The sequence below is a fragment of the Schistocerca cancellata genome, chromosome 7, assembly GCF_023864275.1.
Source record: "Schistocerca cancellata isolate TAMUIC-IGC-003103 chromosome 7, iqSchCanc2.1, whole genome shotgun sequence".
Classification (NCBI taxonomy): Eukaryota; Metazoa; Arthropoda; class Insecta; order Orthoptera; family Acrididae; genus Schistocerca; species Schistocerca cancellata.
The window spans coordinates 567,661,257-567,671,446 of NC_064632.1; positions in this window are offsets into that span (position 1 = coordinate 567,661,257).

Here is a 10,190-nt window from a genome sequence, read left to right on the forward strand (position 1 = left end):
GCCAGCATGCCCGTGTTCCGTACGCGAGAACTGCTTCTTACTAGTCGCTATAGAACTCTACATTGCTGCACAAGACAGTAATTTCAACGAACTGCAAGAGCGCACTACAACGTTAAAATTAGCAAATGAAGCGTTGTCAAAAGGAAGAGGATTTATTTATTTATTTATTTTTAAATTTCATGTGCCGCTGCCATTTACAAATGACCTGGCACCTCGTCACTAAGTAATTGTACATGTACAGAAAGTGGAAATTATTTAATATTTCTTATTTGTAATAGCGATAAGTAACATTGCAACTTCAAATACTTATAGATATAAAAGTAATTAAGAAATGAAAACATTAAAGTTAACAATTTTTAAAATATATGACAATTTTAAGAAGTTGGGAAAACGTTATGACGTATTATCACTTTATGATGTATTATAAATTCGAATAAATTTCCTAAAATAACAAGAATCTTGCATTTAAGAATAAGAAATAAAAGATTGTAGGGAAGTACCTATATTTTTTTTGAGACCGCACAACCAAGTTGTCTCGGGTGTGAGGGCTCCGCAAATCATCAAGCCTGTCACATTCGAGGTAGCGTACAAAATACATATTTAATACTCATTTGATGATTTATGTTTGCAGACTTGTTCAAATGGTTCAATTGGCTCTGAGCACTATGGGACTTAACATCTGAGGTCATCAGGCCCATAAAACTTAGAACTACTTAAAAACTAACCCAAGGACATCAAACACATCCACGGCAGAAGCAGGATTCGAACCTGCGACCGTAGCGGTCGCGCGGAGCCAGACTGAAGCGCCTAGAACCGCTCGGCCATCCCGGCCGGCTCTTGTGTGTGCAAATGTGGTGGCAACTTCCTCCAGCGACCTACGAAGACCTCATTGCTTCCATGCCTAGACGCGTCGCCGCTGTTATCCGTGCCAAAGGTGGACATACTGGCTATTAGCTACGTGGTCGTGATGTTTTGCCTGATCAGTGTATTCCTGACCACAGTCGCAGATGTTAGAGAGGACTCCACGTTCCTCTGTTATATTTTACCACGATCGGCACCTGTGCAGTATCTTCACTTCGTTGCAAGTGTCAGTCATGGTCAGAATACTGTTCTGTGTTGAGGGACGTGCTAAATGAATTTGAGCGTAGAAAAGTAGTTGACGCTCTAGAGGCGGGTGCCTCCATATCCGAGGAGACTGAAGTGTTCGATTTTTCAAAAGGAATCGCATCGATGATTCATGCCGCATACAGAGAAGGCGGAAAAACACCATCCGCTAAAACCGAGCGGGGTGGCGCAGTGGTTAGACACTGGACTCGCATTCGAGAGGACGACGGTTCAATCCCGCGTCCGGCCATCCTGATTTAGGTTTTCCGTGATTTCCCTAAATCACTCCAGGCAAATGCCGGGATGGTTCCTCTGAAAGGGCACGGCCGACTTCCTTCCCAATCCTTCCCTAATCCGATGAGATCGATGACCACGCTGTCTGGTCTCTTTCCTCAAACCAATCAACCAACCATCCGCTAAGTCATTACCCGGGCGAAATTGTGTGTTGTGATATCGTAACAGACGGTCGTTGAAGACGATTATGATGAAAAATAAGAGGATGGCAGACGTAAAAGTAGCCGCAAAACGGAAAGTCGCTCTCGCGTGCTCTGTCAGCACCAAAATTGCAGGAAAAGGTTATAATGAAAATAAAACGGTCACGGTTGCAAAGTTAATCTCATTTCAAAGTAACACGTTTCGCCGTAGTCAAGCATCATCAGATTCGCCAAAAAGAAGGAGGCTAGTGAAATAACTATTCCAAAGTTTTATAACGCATGGTTCTAGGCTGCGCCAATTATTTCATTAAAACTGTAAACAACACTCTCTTAAAACTGTCAAATGAAGGTCATTGCGCCAAATGCCAAAGCTCTACGACAACCACATACACATAAAACATTATATGTGAAAATCCAGTCGTCTTACTAACGAAAAGGAACTGTGAGAACCTAGATGGTAGCATTGTTTTCAGAAATCAAACCACAGCTAGAACGGAGCCGAGGTCTGAAAAACTCGTAAAGGAAACCAACGAAAAATTACAAATACCTTTAATCTGTTATATCAACAAGTAAAGAATGATACTAGTCTGGAAGCCAAACAGCTGGGTGAACTAACCGGTAGCGGCATTAGAAGTAACTGAACGGTGGATGGCCGCAAAAGCCTCGCTTATACAACGAAAGCACAACAGATGGTGCTAGTATCTTAACTACGGGCAAGACCAATATGGAACTAACTGTACTTCATAAGAAGGATTAAATTAGACTAAAATAAAATAAACTTTATTAAAAGCATTGAACAGGAAGGTGAGCCAGCTGTAATGCTTACTGTACTAAGTAAAAGGTATTGTATTCTATAAATGACGGAGCGCAGCAATCAGTCGCCCTGTCTTTTTCAGGTTATTACGTAAATCCAGATTTCGGCTAGTGCCTACGCATTTTTTTTATTCCGATTTTGGCCGTCTAGGGACCGCGTTAAACAACTATTTTTCAATGTACATTTCTCCTGTTGCGCTCCTCCTCTTTTCTCTTCTGCCAATATGTCTTCATCCTCTCTCTGTGCTGCTCCCTTCGGTCTTCTGTCCACACTGTTCCTCCAGTTCTTCTCTTCTTCACTTCAAATCCTTCAAAATGTTGAATTTTGTCTCTCATTAAGTCTCTGTTGGTTATATCATCTTCTCCTATACCCATCTCCTCTAAGTCTGCTTTAACTTCTTTGAACCAGGTAATTTGGGTTCTGGGGTTCTTGTCAAAAAACATGAATATTTTCTTTGTCAGCCTTTCATCATTCATTCTTTTCACATGGGCGTAAAAGCTTACTCTTCTCTTCCTCATAGTATCTCCCACTTTCTCAATTTTGTCATACACTTCTCTATTACTTCTAAGCTTCCAAGTCCCATTCTCAAACCTCGGCCCAAGTACCCTTCTAATGATTTTTCGCTCCTTTTTTGCTATAGATTCCATTTCCTTGTTAGTGTTCATTGCTAAACATTCAGATGCATACAGACACTCTGGCTTAATCACAGTGTTGTAGTGCCTTATTTTTGCGTTAATTGATACTGACTTCTTGTTGTACACATTCTTTGTTAGCTGGAATGCCATTTCCATTTTCCTTGTTCTTGTTTTATTTCCTTCTTTATCTGAAGCATTGGGCTGGATGATTTCCCCTAAATATTTGAAATTAGAAACCTTCTTTATCTGGCCATACTTTGTAATCATATTGTTCGGTGCCTCTTTTACTTTGGTTAGGTACTCTGTCTTTTCAAAGGAGATTTTCAGTCCTGCTTTTTCTGCTGTTTCATTCAGAATATTGATCTGTTTGACTGCTTCTTCCAAACTTCCTGCCAGAAGCGCTAAGTCATCAGCAAAAGCGAGGCAATCTACTTCTAATCCATCCCTTATTCTTCCTAATCTGATTTTTTGTATTCCTTCTTCAGACGTATTCTTCCTCCACTCTCTAATAACATTTTCTAACACACAGTTGAATAGGGTAGGTGACAACCCATCTCCTTGTCTTAATCCTGTTCTGATTTTGAATGGTCTGGATACCTCACCATTATTAATGCACTATTTTTCAATCTCGATGCATGTTAGTTTCCTGCTGTTCGGGCATCAGTCATAGTTCTTTGAATACTACTGTACACAGTAAAACAACTGATACGGTAGTATTCAAAGAACTGTGACTGATAATGAGTAGGCACTAGCCAAAATCTGAATTTGAGTAATAAAACCAGCAAAAAAAGGACGACTGATTGTTGCGCTCTATCATTTACAAATTAAATAACAGTCGCTGAATGCACCCACTTTCCTAATGGAAGGTAACCAGATGAAACAGTATTGTGGTAAACGATGGTAATTTCGAAGTCAGCCAGCAAGTACGTCTGGATGAAGCACAAAAAAGCAGCCTCCATCAACAATTAAATAAACCAACTTTAAAATTGCAAAACAACATTTACCGGTCTTAAAAACTTTATAAAATTATATGTCTGTCTGAGGGACAGAATTCTATGACAATGCACTATTAAATGTACGGTAAAAAACCGGACACTTATATAGAATGTTCATGAGGGCACTAAAAATCTTAACATTTGAGCACCTACGTGGTGGTCATGGGATTAAAACACATTATACACTATAGAAAAGGACGATAACAATAGAATGTCCGGAGCCAATGCTACATACAGAAAAGTATCAGGTTAAAATACGAGAATTCAACGATAAATCAAATTGTTGCTGTGGTGTCACCGCCAGACACCACACTTGCTACGTGGTAGCTTTTAAATCGGCCGCGGTCCGCTGGTATACGACGGACCCGCATGTCGCCACTGTCAGTGATGGCAGACCGAGCGCCGCCACACGGCAGGTCTAGTGAGACGTACTAGCACTCGCCCCAGTTGTACAGCAGACTTTGCTAGCGATGCTACATTGACAAATACGCTCTCATTTTCCGAGACGATAGTTAGCATAGCCATCAGCTACGTCATTTGCTACGACCTAGCAAGGCGCCATAGCATTTGATAATTATTATTGTGAAGCCTGTACAGTAACGAGCGATGTACAACAATTATGCATTAAAGTTAAGTATTCCAGCAACTACGTTCTTTTCTTACTAGACTCAACTTCTTTACTGTTCCAGACCTCTCGCCAGTCTGCGTGAGCTTAACGCGTGCTTTTCGGCTTCCTCGCATAGTGACTTGGCTGTCTTGCCAAGTCACAACAGTTGCAATAATGGTGCAATTTCCATGGAGGAACCTTAGGTCAGATTGCATTAAATCGTTAAATGTCTGATTCTTGCTAACCAACTGATCACTAAGAAGCGTACCACTACGATCACATAAGTATTTTAATAAGTTCAGCCTCTTTTTCTGCTTTCGGCCGAACGGAGAACTTTTAAATTGTTTAGTGCCAGCGGCTAATGGCCACAAGCCCACAAGGTGTCAGCTGCTCCATAAAAGCCGAGAGGCGTTAAATCTGCACTTTTCTGTTCAATAAATGCTCACGAAGTCTAGTATCAAACGTCCTATCCGTTCGTCACATATATCAAGCATAGCATTCGAAGGAATCATACCATCTACACCCTGTTCTTAAAAACGTACGGCTAACTCGTTCGAAAGATTTCCTACGGATGGAACTCTCACGCCAGCCGGAGTGGCCGAGCGGTTAAAGGCGCTACAGTCTGGAACCGCACGACCGCTACGGTCGCAGGTTCGAATCCTGCCTCGGGCATGGATGTGTGTGATGTCCTTAGGTTAGTTAGGTTTAAGTAGTTCTAAGTTCTAGGGCACTTATGACCACAGCAGTTGAGTCCCATAGTACTCAGAGCCATTTGAACCATTTGAACTCTCACGAAATCAGTATTACTAGCCTGTGTAGCGAGTGAGAAGTTGTTATTCCAGTTGGGTGATAGGGGGAAGCTCCCCTCTGCCTACGTCCTTGCCAGGTGGCGTGCACATCCACCTTATCGCAATCTTTTTGAATTTCAGAAGGGTCGAATGGGTGGCATGAAGCACTTGAGAGTATCAGACTGAGAGATCGCACGTAGACTGTAGTTTAGTAGCCGCAGAATGAGTGCTTCTGAGTTGGACTCAGTTCAACGGTGTGGCGAAAACAGGAGCGTCGGACACTTCCAGAATGACTGTACCGCGAGAATATAGTAGGACGGTGTAAATGGCTATGACGAATAGACGAATGTCAACAGGTGATATCCTGGTAGATTTTATTAACAATGGGTCACTACCAAGCGACAAAAACATGTTACTAGAAGCAGTATTGAGATGCCGAGCTGTCATACCAGTGACAACATACAACAGCCAACAGAGACTCGTATGGTGTAAAACCAGAGTTAGGTGCGACTTCGATTGCCATACACTGGTGTTCGCTTCTGTCTGCGTAGGTCAGATGGAACTCTGTCTGTAGGCGACCTGGTGAGAAGTCACTGGAAGCAGCGTTTTTCGAGATCCAATCTTCTCCAACTCCTCGAATCGTAGTGCTGAAGGGAGACTGAATGTAATGCCTGGGATAAATGGTAACCCCAGTTACCATACACTTTATGTCCAGGGTTCCAAATGACATATTCCACCATGTTAATGGGATATCCTACACCGCGATTCACAGCGCCCACTCCTTGAGAAATGTATGGATCCCTCACAAGTATACCATAAGTTGTCACCCAGACAGCACGTCTGTACTGCAAAGGTAAGACGTAGACTTTTATACCAGACTCCAGCAAAGAAACTCCATGAACTGACACAGCATGTGCCTCAGGCATGGCAAGAAACTCCCCAAGACGACACTCGAAGGCCGTTTACCGTTTACTTCTATGCCACAAAAAATACACTCCTGGAAATGGAAAAAAGAACACATTGACACCGGTGTGTCAGACCCACCATACTTGCTCCGGACACTGCGAGAGGGCTGTACAAGCAATGATCACACGCACGGCACAGCGGACACACCAGGAACCGCGGTGTTGGCCGTCGAATGGCGCTAGCTGCGCAGCATTTGTGCACCGCCGCCGTCAGTGTCAGCCAGTTTGCCGTGGCATACGGAGCTCCATCGCAGTCTTTAACACTGGTAGCATGCCGCGACAGCGTGGACGTGAACCGTATGTGCAGTTGACGGACTTTGAGCAAAGGCGTATAGTGGGCATGCGGGAGGCCGGGTGGACGTACCGCCGAATTGCTCAACACGTGGGGCGTGAGGTCTCCACAGTACATCGATGTTGTCGCCAGTGGTCGGCGGAAGGTGCACGTGCCCGTCGACCTGGGACCGGACTGCAGCGACGCACGGATGCACGCCAAGACCGTAGGATCCTACGCAGTGCCGTAGGGGACCGCACCGCCACCTCCCAGCAAATTAGGGACACTGTTGCTCCTGGGGTATCGGCGAGGACCATTCGCAACCGTCTCCATGAAGCTGGGCTACGGTCCCGCACACCGTTAGGCCGTCTTCCGCTCACGCCCCAACATCGTGCAGCCCGCCTCCAGTGGTGTCGCGACAGGCGTGAATGGAGGGACGAATGGAGACGTGTCGTCTTCAGCGATGAGAGTCGCTTCTGCCTTGGTGCCAATGATGGTCGTATGCGTGTTTGGCGCCGTGCAGGTGAGCGCCACAATCAGGACTGCATACGACCGAGGCACACAGGGCCAACACCCGGCATCATGGTGTGGGGAGCGATCTCCTACACTGGCCGTACACCACTGGTGATCGTCGAGGGGACACTGAATAGTGCACGGTACATCCAAACCGTCATCGAACCCATCGTTCTACCATTCCTAGACCGGCAAGGGAACTTGCTGTTCCAACAGGACAATGCACGTCCGCATGTATCCCGTGCCACCCAACGTGCTCTAGAAGGTGTAAGTCAACTACCCTGGCCAGCAAGATCTCCGGATCTGTCCCCCATTGAGCATGTTTGGGACTGGATGAAGCATCGTCTCACGCGGTCTGCACGTCCAGCACGAACGCTGGTCCAACTGAGGCGCCAGGTGGAAATGGCATGGCAAGCCGTTCCACAGGACTACATCCAGCATCTCTACGACGTCTCCATGGGAGAATAGCAGCCTGCATTGCTGCGAAAGGTGGATATACACTGTACTAGTGCCGACATTATGCATGCTCTGTTGCCTGTGTCTATGTGCCTGTGGTTCTGTCAGTGTGATCATGTGATGTATCTGACCCCAGGAATGTGTTAATAAAGTTTCCCCTTCCTGGGACAATGAATTCACGGTGTTCTTATTTCAATTTCCAGGAGTGTACATGTGTGTATTCATGCTCGGATGGGATCACACGTCATACTGTTGTTGGTGAAGAACATAATTCCAGAATGGAATGAAAGTTCATATGTTTAAAACAAGTTTCGTGGTTAACATCTACGAAAAGTCCGGCTTAAAGAATTTTTGCTGCCAGTTCTGTATACACTGAGGTAACAAGTCATGGTATAGCGATAAGTACGTATACAGATGACAATAGTGTAAGGTACAGAACGTGTAAAAGGACAGAGCATTGGTGGAGCTGTCATTTGTGCTCAGGTGATTCATGTGAAAAGGTTTTCAATGTGAATATGGCCACACGACGGAAAATAACAGACTTTAAATGCGGAGTGGTTGTTAGGGTTAGACGAATGCGCCATTAAATTCTGTAAATTGTTAGGAAATTCAGTATTCTGAGATGTACAGTATCAAGAGAATGCCGAGGTTACCAGATATGTCCTTCATTTAAGGACCGAGAGCAGCGGCGTTTTCGTAGAGTTGTCAGTGCTAACAGACAAGCAACAATGCGGCAAACAACGGCAGAAATGAATGTGGGACGTACGATGAACTTATCTGTTGGGACAGTGCGGTGAAATTTGGCGTGATTGGTCTACGGCGGCAGACGACTGAACCGAGTGCTTTTGCTGACGACATCGCCTCCAGTGCTTGACTTGTGACCATATCGGTTGGACCCTAGACGAGTCGAAAACCTGGCCTGCAAAGATGAGGCTCGATTTCATTTGATAGGAGCTGATGGTAGCGTTCGAGTGTGGTGCAGACCTCACGAATCCATGGACCCAAGTTGTCAACAAGGCACTGTAACGATGGGGGCTGTATTTGCGTGGAATAGACAACATGCTATTTTTCAAATGAACCGATTATTGACTGAGAATGTTTATTTTAGCCTACTTGGAGACCACCTCCCGCCATTCATGGACTTCATGTTCCCAAACAATGAAGTTATTTCTCCGGGTGACAATTGTTTGCGATTGGTTTGAACATCATTCTGGGTAATTCGAGCGAATGATTTATTCATTCAGATCGCTTGATTTGAATCCTATCGAATATCTCTTGAACATGAGCAAGAGATCAGTTTGTTCACAACGTTCTGCACTGACAACACTTTCTCAGTTATGGACGACTCAAAATTTCTGTAGCGGACTTCAAACGATTTGTTGAATTCATACCACGTCTCGAGGCTGTGTTGTGCCAGGTGAAAGGAGGTCCGACACGGCGTATTAGGAGGTACCCCATGAATTTTGTGACCCTAATGTGCAATGTGAATTCTCCTTCAATTCTGATTTAACAATATTTTATGTACAGTAATAGGATCAATATACACTCCTGGAAATGGAAAAAAGAACACATTGACACCGGTGTGTCAGACCCACCATACTTGCTCCGGACACTGCGAGAGGGCTGTACAAGCAATGATCACACGCACGGCACAGCGGACACACCAGGAACCGCGGTGTTGGCCGTCGAATGGCGCTAGCTGCGCAGCATTTGTGCACCGCCGCCGTCAGTGTCAGCCAGTTTGCCGTGGCATACGGAGCTCCATCGCAGTCTTTAACACTGGTAGCATGCCGCGACAGCGTGGACGTGAACCGTATGTGCAGTTGACGGACTTTGAGCGAGGGCGTATAGTGGGCATGCGGGAGGCCGGGTGGACGTACCGCCGAATTGCTCAACACGTGGGGCGTGAGGTCTCCACAGTACATCGATGTTGTCGCCAGTGGTCGGCGGAAGGTGCACGTGCCCGTCGACCTGGGACCGGACCGCAGCGACGCACGGATGCACGCCAAGACCGTAGGATCCTACGCAGTGCCGTAGGGGACCGCACCGCCACTTCCCAGCAAATTAGGGACACTGTTGCTCCTGGGGTATCGGCGAGGACCATTCGCAACCGACTCCATGAAGCTGGGCTACGGTCTCGCACACCGTTAGGCCGTCTTCCGCTCACGCCCCAACATCGTGCAGCCCGCCTCCAGTGGTGTCGCGACAGGCGTGAATGGAGGGACGAATGGAGACGTGTCGTCTTCAGCGATGAGAGTCGCTTCTGCCTTGGTGCCAATGATGGTCGTATGCGTGTTTGGCGCCGTGCAGGTGAGCGCCACAATCAGGACTGCATACGACCGAGGCACACAGGGCCAACACCCGGCATCATGGTGTGGGGAGCGATCTCCTACACTGGCCGTACACCACTGGTGATCGTCGAGGGGACACTGAATAGTGCACGGTACATCCAAACCGTCATCGAACCCATCGTTCTACCATTCCTAGACCGGCAAGGGAACTTGCTGGTCCAACAGGACAATGCACGTCCGCATGTATCCCGTGCCACCCAACGTGCTCTAGAAGGTGTAAGTCAACTACCCTGGCCAGCAAGATCTCCGGATCTGTC